Source organism: Carassius gibelio, chromosome B7, assembly GCF_023724105.1.
Source record: "Carassius gibelio isolate Cgi1373 ecotype wild population from Czech Republic chromosome B7, carGib1.2-hapl.c, whole genome shotgun sequence".
In the NCBI taxonomy this organism is placed as follows: Eukaryota; Metazoa; Chordata; class Actinopteri; order Cypriniformes; family Cyprinidae; genus Carassius; species Carassius gibelio.
Genome location: NC_068402.1, coordinates 24,215,908 through 24,231,663, shown reverse-complemented (window position 1 = coordinate 24,231,663; position 15,756 = coordinate 24,215,908). Strand labels below are relative to the sequence as shown.

Here is a 15,756-nt window from a genome sequence, read left to right as displayed (position 1 = left end):
CGATTCATTCGATTCTTAGCATTTTGAATCGATTACTGTCCAAGATCAGCGATTCACGATTCAAAAATCATGTTTCAAGATCGATGCATATGAATTGACAGGGTTTGTAATCGATGCATCGAGAAAACGAGTGAATCGTTACACCCCTAATTGCAACTGTCAAAATGGATGGGTTGCAACATGAACTTAAAAGAGTTACAGTTCCAAATGAAACTTCTAGATTCACATCACCTCATAAGATGTTGTAAGGGGATAAATTGGGAACAGCAGGGTCACGGGTTGTCTCTGCAATTTGTACATCTTTAGCATCACAATACTGAAATAAATGGTATTTGCAACATAAACAAAATACAGTGAAATATACATGGTTTCCAATGTGTGCATGTTATAACATACATCATCATCAGCTGAATGTGTGTCATCGCAGGACTTTATACACGAGACAAGATCTGCTGTGACAGCTCTTTCATGTCCTCAATAAGCAAAAACACAAGAGACTGCTTGTAAAATATCCAAAACTATATTTTCATTATCTTCTGTTTATCTGTGACATGTCCCATCAGTCAAAACCTTATTTTAAACCTATTCTTAAACATAAGAATAGATCAATATTAAATAATAACACACTCTGAGCACGGGCACAGATGGCACTGGGGACGGGGGGGACATGACCCCCCCAGATTCATAGTAACCAGATCCGTCCCCCTCACTTTCTCAATGAAAGGTTTTATTGGTAAAACAGAGGATTCATCTGAGTTTCCGCGATGTACATTAGTCTAAGTAGAAGCGACCCGGCCCGCCGCTCCTTTAAACGTGTACTAAATGATTTTTGAAACACGCTTTTGACCGCTGTGTCTGACCGAGTCCCAAAACACACTTGTAGCCAATCAGCGGTAAGGGGGCGTGTCTTGTCCTGATAGCGAGAAGAGAGCGCTCAATTTGAGTACACAGGATGCATATTACATTACATTTACATTTAGTCATTTAGCTGACGCTTTTATTGAGAGCGATGGCGGATAAAAAAAGAGGGTTTACAATCAAGAAAGAGGTAGGACCCGCCTAAATATCGGAGCAGCTTTCCAGCGGCGGAGAGAAACTGAAGGATTGGGAAGGGCTCGAATCGGACGCCGAGGTTTATTTGTTTCTTTTTGATAGGTGAGTAATGATTTTGCATTGTTTCACACAACTTATCCATGTTGGCTTTTGTTTGAATATGCTTGTGTGTCATCTTCGCTTGTTTCCGCGATCGTTGTTGCCATGGTTGCAAATGTACGTGTGGGGTAAAGATTTCAAAATAGGGGCAATGCACGGTGGACGAGAGAGCTCAACTTCACAAAACACATTCAAATAGAAAAACCACCAGCAAATTAAGAAAACATCTTCATCAGTTTGACAGCACAAGTGCTGCAAATACTCAACACAATGAAATACAAAAACAAGCTACGAATGCTCACAACACAAACAAATAAAGAAACGCTCTGCAAATACTCAAACCAAACAAAATTACCCCAACAAAAAGAAAATTTAAATAATGTGTTTTTTTGTTTGTTTTTGTTTTAGTATTGATTACCATTTTTATGACCATATTTGTACAAATACCATGGTTAAACTATGGTTATAGTAGTAAATCCATGGTTAATTTGTTAATGATTACAGAAACCATTTATATATGTGTGTATATATATATATATATATATATATATATATATATATATATATATATATATATATATATATATATATATATATATATATATATATATATATATATATATATATATATATATATATATATAAAATGTATTTATTTATTAGTTCATTTCAATAGTAAAACCACAGACTATGGTTAGTTTTTGTAAGGTAAGCCAGCTTACATTTCACAGGTACAGAAATTGTGTATTTAGTCAGCTTATTTAGGCTAATAATATCCACATAGCTAAGGAATCGTATGACTAGGATTGTTAAAATAAACAAAATGTATTTTTTCAGAGCAAACATTTATAAATATATATTATAAATATAAATTATATGTCCCAGCCACATTTGTCACTTTACGGTTCCCTTAAATATTTCCGATGTGGTCTGTGTTTTTGCAGCACATTTCTTTATTTGTTTGTATTGTTAGTATTTGCAGCACGTGTTGTCAAACTGATGAAGATGTTTTCATAATTTACAGGTATTTTTGTCATTTGCAGCATGTTTTCTCTCTCGGCCACCGTAGCAGGTCCTGTTGGGGTATGGGTGTGTTTGTTTTGGTGCTAAAGAATCGGGTCTGGGCAGACGCAGGCTTAAGCACAATAATAGTCTAACCGTTACTTTACCCACATTCTCACTACACAGTGTTCTGTTGTCAATAAACACACATGGCGATGGTGCTTCCACTGACGTTTACGTTGTGTGTGTGTATTGCTATGACTCCTGACCCCGGGGTCATACGAGGAGCTGGTAGCTGCCTCAAATGTGCCTGTAGCGGTAACCATAGTGATAATATACAGGTGTATAATATACTTTATTTTGTGTAATTTAATTCAAATAAGCCAACTTTCTTATATTCTAGATTTACAGACTGAAAATAGAAGAGTTTTTTTTTTGTTTTAATTCTGATGGTGACTTACAGCTTAGAAAAATGAAAAGTAGGAAACTTAAAAATAAATAAAAATAAAAATCCAAAGTAGGTTTAATTATGCACTCAATACTTGGTTGGGGCTTCAGTGCGGCGTGGCATGAAGGCGATCAGTCTGTGGCACTGCTGAGGCGTTACTGAAGACCAGGTTGCTTTGATAGAGGCCTTCAGCTCCTCTGTATTGTTTGTCAGGTGTTACTTCTCTTCCTCTTTACAATACCCCATATATTCTCTGTGAGGTTCAGGTCAGGTGAGTTGGCTGGCCAATCAAGCACAGTAATATCTATGGAAGCATATGGGTAGCATTATTCAATTTGGGATGTAATATGCAAAATGGCAATGCAATATGTAAAATGGCAATGCATTTCTGTATATACATTTCCATTTTCCAATACATTTGTGCAAGGTTTGGTGCAAAATGAAAATGAAAATTAAATTACATAATTTTCATTTGCCATTTACTACACCAGTTTTAATATGTAAAATGAATATTAATTTTAACGCTTTATAAGTTGCAAAATTAAAATGAAAATGTATTACAGAAATGATTAGATATGTCTAACATGTTAAAGCAAAAACTGTGGCAAAATGATCATTTAAATGCTATTTTTCTTAATTGCATTAACACTCACAGTCAAGACACTTACGATTGCATTTTCATTCGGTGTCCCGCAATGAATGTAGCAAAATTCAATGTGCACATTGAAAATGCATTCCGAGCCGATCACGTGTCCCCGCCCTCGCGCCACGTCAATCATTGTGTGAACAAGGCGGGGCTTACAGAAGGTCAGAGACTCAAATCTCAAGAAGAGGATTCAATCAAGTGAGACAACATGGACAAGACAGTTGGTCCGTGTATGTTTTGATCATTTCGGTTTATGGCTTCAATATTTCATTCGCACTTGTGGGCGGAGCTGAAACGGTGCTTTCATCTGATTGGTCGAATCGGATCGGTTTTCATCTGACAGCCTTCAGCTCGGTCTTGTCATTCTTTCAGGCAGAATAAGAGTCAGTGCGAGTGAAGCACTGTAATGTCTGAAACCACCGCTCACTGTTATTTAGCATAATATTTGAATCAGATGTAGCTGGGCACATAATTCGTGCTGCTGAGACCTGCAAATTATTTATAGGTTGTAGTATTGTATGAATATTGTCCCACTGATAAAAACAGTGCAAATAGTTCTGTCCCTTTGGATAACAGTGAAGTGGAAATAAATATAGTTAAATTTATGAAATAAAATTAAATAGGATTTTTTTGGGGAGGTAAGTCTGGCCAGTTATACAAGCAACACGAGTCGGACGAGTCTAAAGATATGAGCTGAATTGGGTGAAACATTAAAGTTCTAGTCTGTGTCAATTACTCTCATAATAAATAATAATAATAATGTTAACTGTATTTTTCGGTATAAGTTGCATCAGTCCAAAAATACGTCATGATGAGGAAAAAAACATATATAAGTCGCACTGGACTATATGTCACATTTATTCAAGACCAAGAGAAAACATTACCGTCTACAGCTGCGAGAGGGCGCTCTGGGGTAGGCTACAGGGGCACTGAGCAGCATAGAGCTAATTTTACTATTTTTATTTAGAAATGTAACTATATTCATTTTTACAATTATTTATTAATGTCACACACACGCAAACACACACACACACATACCTAGTGCCTTATGACTTAAAAGATGAGAGTGGTAAATGTTACAGACATGGAACTGTTCAGTCTATTATTGATTTTAATTTCCACTTCACTGTTATCCAAAGGGACAGAACTATTTGCACTGTATTTATCAGTGGGACAATATTCGTACAATACTACAACCTATAAATAATTTGCAGGTCTCAGCAGCACGAATTATGTGCCCAGCTACATCTGATTCAAATATTATGCTAATTAACAGTGAGCGGTGGTTTCAGACATTACAGTGCTTCACTCGCACTGACTCTTATTCTGCCTGAAAGAATGACAAGACCGAGCTGAAGGCTGTCAGATGAAAACCGATCCGATTCGACCAATCAGATGAAAGCACCGTTTCAGCTCCGCCCACAAGTGCGAATGAAATATTGAAGCCATAAACCGAAATGATCAAAACATACACGGACCAACTGTCTTGTCCATGTTGTCTCACTTGATTGAATCCTCTTCTTGAGACTTGAGTCTCTGACCTTCTGTAAGCCCCGCCTTGTTCACACAATGATTGACGTGGCGCGAGGGCGGGGACACGTGATCGGCTCGGAATCCATTTTCAATGTGCACATTGAATTTTGCTACATTCATTGCGGGACACCGAATGAAAATGCAATCGTAAGTGTCTTGACTGTGAGTGTTAATGCAATTAAGAAAAATAGCATTTAAATGATCATTTTGCCACAGTTTTTGCTTTAACATGTTAGACATATCTAATCATTTCTGTAATACATTTTCATTTTAATTTTGCAACTTATAAAGCGTTAAAATTAATATTCATTTTACATATTAAAACTGGTGTAGTAAATGGCAAATGAAAATTATGTAATTTAATTTTCATTTTCATTTTGCACCAAACCTTGCACAAATGTATTGGAAAATTTAAATGTAAATACAGAAATGCATTGCCATTTTACATATTGCATTGTCATTTTGCATATTACATCCCAAATTGAATAATGCTACCCATATGCTTCCATAAATATCATGGTCAGCAAACCACTTGGAAGTGTTTTTTTTCACTGTGGGCAGGTGCTAACGTCCTACTTGAAGAGGAAATCAGCATCTCCATAAAGCTTGTCAGCAGATGGAAGATGGAAGTGCTCCCAAAATCTCCTGGTAGATGGCTGCATTGACTTGATAAAACACAATGGAGCAACACCAGCAGACGTCACAGCACCCAAATCATCTCTGACTTCAGAAACCTCACACTGGACTTTGGATTCTATGCCTCTCCAGTCTTCCTCCAGACTCCAGACCTTGATTTCCAAATGAAATGCTAAATTTACTTTCATCTGAAAAGAGAACTATGGACCACTGAGCAACGGTCCAGTTCTTTTTCTCCTTACCCTAGGTGAGATGCTTCAGACGTTATTCTCTGGTTCAGGATTGGCTTGGTTCTAGGAATGTGACAGCTCTAGCTCTTTTCCTGAAGACGTCTGAGTGTGGTGTCTCCCTCCCAAGTTCTTTAGTCAGCTTTTCATGATAATCTTCCCAGGGCTGTGGTCATGCCTTTTGCTTGTGCACCTTTTCCTACCACACCTTTTACTTCCAGTCAACTTTCTATGAATATATTTTGATACAGCACTTTGTGAACAGCCAGCCCTTTCAGCAATGACCTTCTGTGGCTTACCCTCCTTGTGGAGGGTGTTGATGAACTTCTTCTGGACAACTGTCAAGTCAGTAGTCTTTCCCATAATTGTGGTTGCATGTTCTAAACTAGCCCAGGAGGTACCCTGTATTTATAATCAAAATTTACCAAACTAATCAACCTCAAAATAGAATATTAACATTTTTGAGATACTGAATTTTTTATTTTATTAAGATGTAAGTCGTAACCATGAGAATTAAAACAATTTTTTTTTTTTAAATATTTCAGATTGTGTGCAATTAATCTAGAATATAAGAAAGTTTGCTTTTTTGAATTGTTACAAAAAAAATAAAGACCTCGTCTGTGACTGAGCTGGTGATTTTTCTGGACTGAAAAAATTTGACTACTGGACAGCTTGGTCCCCCCCAGTTAAAAAATCCCATCTGCGCCCCTGACTCGGAGTCTGGACTGAACAGTAGCTGCCGGCTAACTCATGTTAATGAGTGTATCTAAACAGCCCATTTTACCTCAAAGTTTTAAGCATGCAAAGGTAAAAAATACACCTTTACAAAGCTATTTAAAGGGGGGTACAATGGTGTTTTGTGTATTTTTATGATTGATCAATCAACAGACTAAAATCTGATTGGCTAAAAAGTACAAGCGTCCTGTGTGGGAGGAGTTCCCTGCCAGGAAAGTCTAAATAATACACACCCAAATCCAAGGCTATTCACACATTCACAGTCTATGATGAATTTTAAACATTCCAAAATTTTTGTAAACAGTTATACAGTACATATGTGAATTGGGTTATATATATATATATATATATATATATATATATATATTCTTATTTTGTGCACGTAAATAGTTTTTTGTGAAAAAAAAAAAAAAATATATATATATATATATATATATATATATATATATATTCTTATTTTGTGCACGTAAATAGTTTTTTGTGAAAAAAAATATATATATATATATATATATATATATATATATATATATATATATATCGTGTCATATAGGTGTCAGGGAGCTAACTACTGCAGGAAATGCAAAGGGCAGAAGAAAAGAGTAAATGAAAAGAACACTGACAGATTTATTTTGTAAACCACCTAAAGTTACTAATAATAGTGCTGGTGATAGTGATCATGTGATAAATGTTGATCCGCCAGCCGAAAAGAAGGCATACAGTTTTCGGGGAGAGAATAGCATGAAAAACTCGCTATGAAAATGCATTGTGCTCTTTGCACTACATTCATTTTAAAGCCTGTCGGACACAGTTTGCAGGTAACACTCACAGCATTCGTCACAGAATCTACACATTTTTATGTTAAACATGGAGAGAGTGCCAAACACAAGAAATGCAAGGAAAAGTGTGTGGCAAAATATACAGGATCATCAGGTTCAACCATTAAGGCCTTTAATTGTCAGGATTCTCCCGTAGAGGTCTGCGATAATATCTTAATTGTTGTTTTAATGATGGTACGATTTAACATTATCAAGTAAATTGCAAAGACCAAACACAACACCTACAGATGGTGCATTCCAAGCGGGATATATCATCCTCCGAAGGCCACTTCGGAGTGAAAACAACCATGGCTGCCATATTGAAGGTACTTTCCAAACGTGCCCAAAACTGGTTAGACTTGTGAGCATATGCATTTACAGTTCTTTTGTTTGTTTTTTTCACTGCACAATTCAGTCTATTTGCATGTGTTTTCACGCTGTAGTTTTCTTGTCGCTTATGCTTTAACATTGTACATTTCTAGGCAATGCCTTTCACTGATTTAGTGGTTATCAGTTTCATAAATTAAGTAAAAATGACAAAAAAGGCTATTTATGGAAGGTAGGTATTAGAAACACTAAATGCCTTGAGTGATGGAGAGTCTGATGGTAAGTTGCATCCTTGTTCAGCTTACCATCTGACGGCTCATCTGACAGTGATACAGATATAATATTTACATGTTTTAGCTTATGATAACTCCAATTGGTCAAACTTTGGTTTAATTATTAAATTTTTGTCTTGCCATATCGTATATTGTTCGCTACGGTGTTGATATTCTAGCCTGGCCATTTGCAGAATAAATAAATAAATCTGATCAATATGATGTAATAAATAAAACTTTGTTTTTGATTCCCCAAGTTTAACAGTGTTGTTCTCTTATTCAAACTATAAATTATATAACTAAAAAAATTAATAAATATTTATCTGTGCTTGAATTTGTCATCACATAATCCTATGCAGTGTGGTGAATTATTATTGCTTATTGTATTCTATAGGTTATATTAGTAATTTAAATAGCAAAGGTTTTTAATATCTTAATATATCGATTAATGACATTGTATAATAATGTACCACCCAAATATTTAGGCTTCTACCTCCTAATTTCCCTTGTCAGTGAAGGCATTTTATTTACTTTATTTTTTTACCTTAGGCTACGGACCATTATGGATTCATGTAGCCTGCATTAAAAAGTCTTGTACATAAAACAGCAGGATAAAAATATATTTTTAGTTGATGACTAGACATAATCTTTTCATGACTCTAGAAACTTCTTTGTAAAGACAGTGGCATAATACAGTGAAATGATGTGTTCTTTAACCACATGAATACAGTTGTAATGTACAAGGGTAAAATGTATCTGCTGGTGGTTTTAGGTATACAGCGACCTCTGGCAGCTCTAGTGTTAATGTCCTGCATTAAGCAGTGTGTAAATGCATCTAAATGCCACTTCAGATGCAGCTTCTGTTTCTCCTCTGAATTGCAAAGATTAATTCTGTGTATACTGATTTTATTTACTTGACAACAGCCCAAATGTCTTATTACTCTAATTGGCTGATTAAATGTAAGAATTTGGCTCAAAAGATTATGCACACTTAAAAAAAAAAAAAGGAAAAAGGCTTAACTGTTAAAATGACCATAAAAGATACAAATCAATTTAAACTTATTGGAAAAGATACATTTCTATCACTGCTGTGAACTGACTACCGCACAGAATATGAAGAATATCAAAGTCAGCTGACCACGGTTGTCCTTAAGACTACCAGTACAGTAACACTAGATCAGCACAATAACACGCTCCGCTAAATATTGTCTAATTATCGTTATGGGTAAAATCCAAGAAAATATTGAGTTATAATTGTTTTTTCAATATCGCACACCCTTAGCTGCCAGTCCTTCCGTGTAATTGGCAGAGCTTAATCTAAAATTTAACACCGCATACACCATCTAACCCTCGCCAAAGAGCAGCTCTCTCTCTCTGTGTTTGACCAAACTCTGTTGGTTGGTTTACAAAATAAATCTGTCAGTGTTTCTTTTAATTTTATCTCTTCTTCAGCCTGCGGTGGTTAGCCCTCTGTATCCTGGCACTTGTGTTTATGGAACTTAACATGGTTTAATAGTAGCCAAAGTTATAAAACCATGGTTAAGTTCTAACCATAGTATAACCATGGTATTTGTAGTTAAACTATGGTTACACAAATTGTAATCAATATGCCCCCAAAAAACCTGCATTTTTATACAACTAAAGCCCCTGTAAAGCAGTTCTCATTTGCATATTTTCTGTTTCTGAAATAGTAGGCTACTTCAGTGTAACCTGCATTCATTTCAACTGAATTACAAAAAAACTTGAATAATAACTGCAATATGCTGTTTTGCAGCAGTGAATTATATTACTTTATTATTTAATAGATCATGCAGCACAAATGTTCATTTATGTGTAACAAACTATGTGTATTTTACAGATAAACTACATTCATATTCATATAACCCAGACAGTGAATTGTGATAGGTTTTTGGGAATGCTGTTTTGCACTCATTCATTCACAAGTCTGCTGTGGTTCAGTCCTGACAGGACAGCTTGGAATAGAAAGGTCATTAATTGACAGAAAAAGACTGACTTGTCCTTTGGTGTGACAGATAATGTCCTCCGGTGTGACACCTTTACTTTCACACCACAGGACAAAGATGTCACACCAGAGGACAAGGTCTCTTTAAAGGTGCTGTAGGGAACTTTTGTAAAGAAATATTTTTTACATATTTATTAAACCTGTCATTATGTCCTGACAGTGGAATATGAGACAGATAATCTGTGAAAAAAATCAAGCTCCTCTGGCTCATCTCAGTGGTCCTATTGCCATTTGCAGAAACTCCATCGCTCCCGGTAAAAAATAACCAATCAGAGCTGCGGTCCGTAACTTTGTTTGTGTTCAAAATGTAGAAAAATGTATATAATTAGCGAGTACACCATGAATCCATTTTCCAAACCGTGTTTTTAGCTTGTCCTGAAACACTAGGGTGCACCTATAATAAGTGTTTATATTCGGACTATTTTAGATTGCTTCGGGGGTACCGCGGCAGAGTAACCCAGTACCTTTGTGATTCTTCACAGACATAAACAGAGAGAAGTAGTTCTGGCTACGATGTTCTTCCGCAAGACGCAAGCAGTTCTGTTTATGAACCGCTAGAGCGTCAAAAGTTACCTACCGCAGCTTTAAGAAGCATTTCAAATAATTAAATAATATTTGTTTAATTCCTTTTTATTCTTTTTTTATCATTTTCATTTTCTATTTTCTGATGTATTTTTTTTATTTTTTGTATAGAAAACCTGTACTGTTATAATGTCATAAAGATACCGAAATTAGTGGAAGAGAGAACACTGTGAAATATATAGAGAAAATTAAACTGGATTCACCAGAAGAGAGGAGATCCTAAGAGAACAATGCAGAAAGTAAGTAGAATCAAAATTATGCCTTACAAAGAGTAACCATATATAATTTATTCACATCTCAATAAATATAGTTTGAATATCAATCATATTTAGTAGAGTCACACATGCAGCTTTGATGAACATTATTATAAAAGAAAAAAAAAACTTATTTTTCTTCCTGACATGTTCACAATTAAACATAAATCATATAATAACTACAATTTATGTCCTTTAGTGTGATGTGATATGCTGTGACACACAAAAAAGAACCACAGATTTGTTTTGATCTCAAATATCTTAAAAAAAAAAAAAAAAAGTTAGGTTTTTTTTTTTTTTTCTTAATTATTTGTGTTAAACCATAGGACAAATTTATTGTAGAGTTCAGTAAAAAAAAAAAAAAAAAAAAACAGAAAAACAGAAAGAGCAAACAAAGTTAGTGACCCTTTATATTTTTTCAAAGATCAGACTTCACTAGTCATGGCTAAATGTTTTGCTAGTGACATATATTTTGTTTTGCAAAGTTTGCTGCTTCATTATTTGAAGAGTTTGGTTCCAAAATGCAATAAAAATGCAAAAAATAAATTACAAAAAGTGTCAAAATTACGATTGGATCTGGTCGGTATTGAAAAGTACATTTTTAATTTTATGCAAAATTATTAAGTCATGTTGTCTCCAATTGTTTTCCTAACCGCGACAAACACCAGTCTTCCTTTTTTGCAGAATGCAATATATCCGCTTAACCAATCACAGCACACCATTCCAAATGCTTTAGACAGTAATGGCGCCATTTTCAATACACCCAGCATCCTAGTTTTCCTCATCTATTTTGCACTTTTTGATCAACAAACAAGGGCTGCATGATAAATCATATGTGATTGTCATACACATCTCATCAGTTAAGCTGAATCTGTGATTAATAGTACAGTCAGTGTTGGGTGTAACGTGTTACTAAGTAACTAAATTACTTTAAATTAATTATCCACTGAAAATGTAAAGCAAGGGATTACTGCTCATTTTTAGGTAATTTAATTACAGTTACTTATAAAATACTTGCATTACATACAGTAAATAATTTAAACCGTTTTAAAATAAATATTAATTTGAATCTAAATTTACCATCTAAGAATAAAATTTAATTCAGTGTCTTTAACCCTATGCGCACCAGCATGTTCACTTTCAGTTTTCCTGATTTACAGATAAACTTTAAATACTCAGATACAGATAAGACAAATCAATCAAATCTAAAAAGGGACTACTTTTATTTTTTCACCATGACAGTAACAACAAAACATTGTGCTTTTGCAAAATAAACAAACAGGGTGCACTTTCTGCCATCTAGGTCTCCGTGAGCAACTTACTACATGTCACAAACTCAGTAAAATTTGACAGAGACATGAGAAATATGTCTACAGTAAGCTTGTGTCTACTTTTTAATGAATTCAAATCAAAAACAAATATTCTCTGGTTATATAATCCGTATGAAACCGTACAGTCTTTCCCATATCTGAGCTTGAAGTGTCTACTTTTAAATGAACAAATTCAAATCAAAAACAAAAAAATTCTGATTATGTAATTCATATGAAAGCGAGGTACAGTCTTTCCCATATCTGAGCTCATTATATGCAGTCACCTGCACGCAAACACTCTCATGTAGATAAGATTTGCTTTAATAATTTCAGTAATAGCTTTTATTAGCAAAAACAATATATTAGACAATATTACAGTGTTGACCCTTGTTCTTTATAATATAACGGTTGCAATTGGCTCTGGCATGCTGGATAATAGCTTGTGGGCCAAATCCTGACTGATGGCAATCCATTCTTGCCTTATTAGTTCTCAGAGTTGATCACAATTTGTGGGTTTCTGCTTGTCCACTCGTGAGGGCTGACCACGGGTTCTCTGTGGGATTGAGATCCGGGGAGTTGCCTGGCCACAGATCCAAAATTTCAATGTGATGATCTTCATACCACGTCTTCATCACTCTTGCTTTAACTTTGCACAGTCTTCTGCTGTCCAATCCTTGTACTTCCTGCACTGTACTGTCCTTGATGTTTATATTGGAGAGAAGTTATAAATGCCATGCATGTGTGTGTAAGCATTATCATATTATGAGATTAGCGAATCTTTAAGAATTAGCATCTACTTAATTTATAATTTGGTAAGAACAGTGTGGTGAGTCCTTGTCTTGTACTTTATGTGCAAAATGACATATCTATTTCAATATTTTCAATTAATAGAAAAAAATATTATTATTATTAACATTATTTTTGAAAGTCTTACCATAAATCACTATGATCCCCTGTGTATTTTTAAGTTTAGGTATGTGTGTGTGTGTGTTTAAGCACACCCCTTGCTTAATGCCCGTGGGAAGGGGAGCAAGATTGATCTGGGCTTGGATCAAAGCCAGGTTTGAGACTGTTCCCAGCTGTCATGATGAGTCTCCTCTTCACACATAGTTCCTGATGGGAGCAGACAACCACCCTTCCTGCACCCCCCAAAGCTAATCACAGTCTCCTTCCTTGCCCCCACCTAAACCTCCATGATTGACAGTCTTCAAGCACTAATAATTCACTTCACGGATGTTCAGGTCTGTGCGGCACATGGAACTGAACAACCGCCATCAGAGAAGGGATGTGGGGTTGCAAGAGTAAAGGAAGACGCAAACACATTGCATGTTATAGAAATAAGTTTTAAAAAAAGACACCACTTGTAATTTGACACATAACAAGGCCTTAAGGATTATTAGCATTCACTATGTAGCTGTCAGAATAGAAAATATTTCAAGTCATTTAAAAGAACAATAACAAAACTCTTGGAAAAACACTACTGTATGTTGAAATGACTGTGTGTAATATGCAATATATTCTCCTTTGAAGTTGATTAAAACAACTGAAAAGAGTGTTGATTATATATACTCCACTATTCAAAAGATTGGAGTCTGCGAGAGTTTATTTTTAAGTCAATAGTCAGTAATACTGTGAAATATATTCCCGTTTAAAATTGCTTTTCTATTGCATTTTAAAATGTAATTTATTCTTGTTATAGTAAAGCTGAAATTTTGTCAGCCATTATTCCAGTCTTCAGTGGCACATAATCCTTCAGAAATCATTCTAATATGCTGATTTGCTGTTCAAAAACCATTTCTCATTATCAATTAATGAAGTGTGCTAATTACTGAAGTGTGAATTCTTTTTTTTTCAGAATTATTTGCTGAAAAGAAAGTTCACAAAAACTGCATTTAATTGAAATATAATTTTTGCAACATTATCTTTTGATGAGTTTTATGCAGCCTTGCTGAATTTTTTTTTTTTTTTCTGAGGATCAACTTGCACGGATTAATTGTTCCTATCAAGACTAGCTATGTGTGCTAGTAAAGTAAATAAACTCATTTTTGATTTCATGCAGACTATAAAATAACTCTCTTTTCTTATACACACAACACTTTTTATGTTTTTGGTCACAATTTATTTCAATAGTCCACTTTAGACATTCTACTAAATATAAGTAACTTTGAAACTGCATGTAAAAGTCAATAGTAATTAGATTATTAGTAGAGTGCTAAGTTCGGGTCGAATAACTTGAACTTTATACTTTCAAAATTAAATTTACAGTCAGTAAAATGTGTATTAAGGGACCATCAAAACAAACTATTAGCATATTGAGAGTGAGGAGTTGTCGTCATGGTACAGAGATATTACGGTATCTCACCCTCTCTGCCATGTTGGCAGGATTCCGGCGGCAAAACATGATTCTTTACCTGTGTTGTTAACTCTGTAGTAGAGGAGGTTCTTGCAATTCCGCACTGTTTTACCATGCCTGGAAGTCACTACTGCTGCTGCTGAGTACCTCAACACAAAAACCTGGTACAGTATGTGTCATTGAGCTAAAATCAAATTCCAGCTAAAAACCTAAACTTACACAGCTTTAGCAGACATCAAAACATGTTGGAAACGTTTGTGTACATTGAACATCTCGTTACAATCTAGTGTTTACGAAACAGTCTTTACTAATTACTTGACTAATTACTTTGTCATTTTGGTCAAGAAGTGTCTGCTAAATGCAATATAATTACAACACACTAAAATGCATGTGAAGAAACTTACTTTGTCCAGTACAACTGTTTTCACCACCTGGAGGCTTATAGATGGCCAAGACCCACACCCAGCCATGGCAGAAAGCCTCGTAACTTTCTAAAGACTTGTGTCTTTTAAACTCCTGCATTGTGTAGTAATTTACACCAAAAACTGTCCATATATGTGCATGAAGGTAAATGGTTCAGGTATCTGTGGCATTCCTCTACAGGGAGCTCGTCTGGGTCGATATTTTGGATGCCTGAGAGCTTCTCCAAATACCACTGTTTTGCGCTTGGTGAGCTGGTTCCTGTAAGGTCCCTTTTCTTTTGCCTTATCTTTTTGCGTTGCTTTTTTATAGATCCGTTTCTGTCCCACAGAAATAATAAATGCAGAAAAATTAAAGCGCTCTGGAATGTTTAGTCGCGCCTCTTTGAAGTTCTGAAGGTGTTACCCCTGGCAACCTATAGCATCTCCTACCGTCATGGCCGACCGTCTCAGACCCCGCCCAAATCAACCCCAATCAGCACGTGACTCCTCACTCTGAATAGTTAAAATATGTAGTTAAAATTGGACTTTGAATTGTTACCATGCTTTTTGTATCCCGTTTATACCCACAGCATTACCTCATTTTTCTTAAGGTTTCCTAAGGGTGAGGGGATTAACAAGGAAAGTCTAAATCCAGAGCATGTTTCCATGTCACTGTTGTCACTGTAAAATCTCCCCCAATTTCCTCAAATATGCCCCTCTGCCTTTGTGAGTTGTGAAGTGTCAGAAAGAGTTATGACACCCCTGCCTCTCTTGAGCACTGGCCCAAGGGACACTGACTCAGCCTGGGGACAGACTGAGCTTGGGATCTCTCTCAGTCGGTCTAACACCTCCCTTGGGGCCACCATTCAACCCCCCTCATAGTCCCAAACTGTAGGCTAAGCATCCCAATTAGAACAGTCCATTGGTTTTTTGGAAGAAAGCACTGCTCCAGCACAGGCGAATCAATGGTCAGACGGTTGCAGAAGTGTCACAATTTACTAGCAAAGCTCAGAGGCCGTGACCAGCTTCGTCAAGACATG

General features: G+C 35.6%; 1 protein-coding gene across 2 annotated transcripts in view; it reads left to right on the top strand.

The window, feature by feature from the left end:
• si:ch211-186j3.6 (neural-cadherin) overlaps nt 1-15,756 on the top strand; it is a 298,085-nt gene that overhangs the window by 210,658 nt on the left and 71,671 nt on the right. The gene's annotated exons all lie outside the window — the stretch shown is intronic.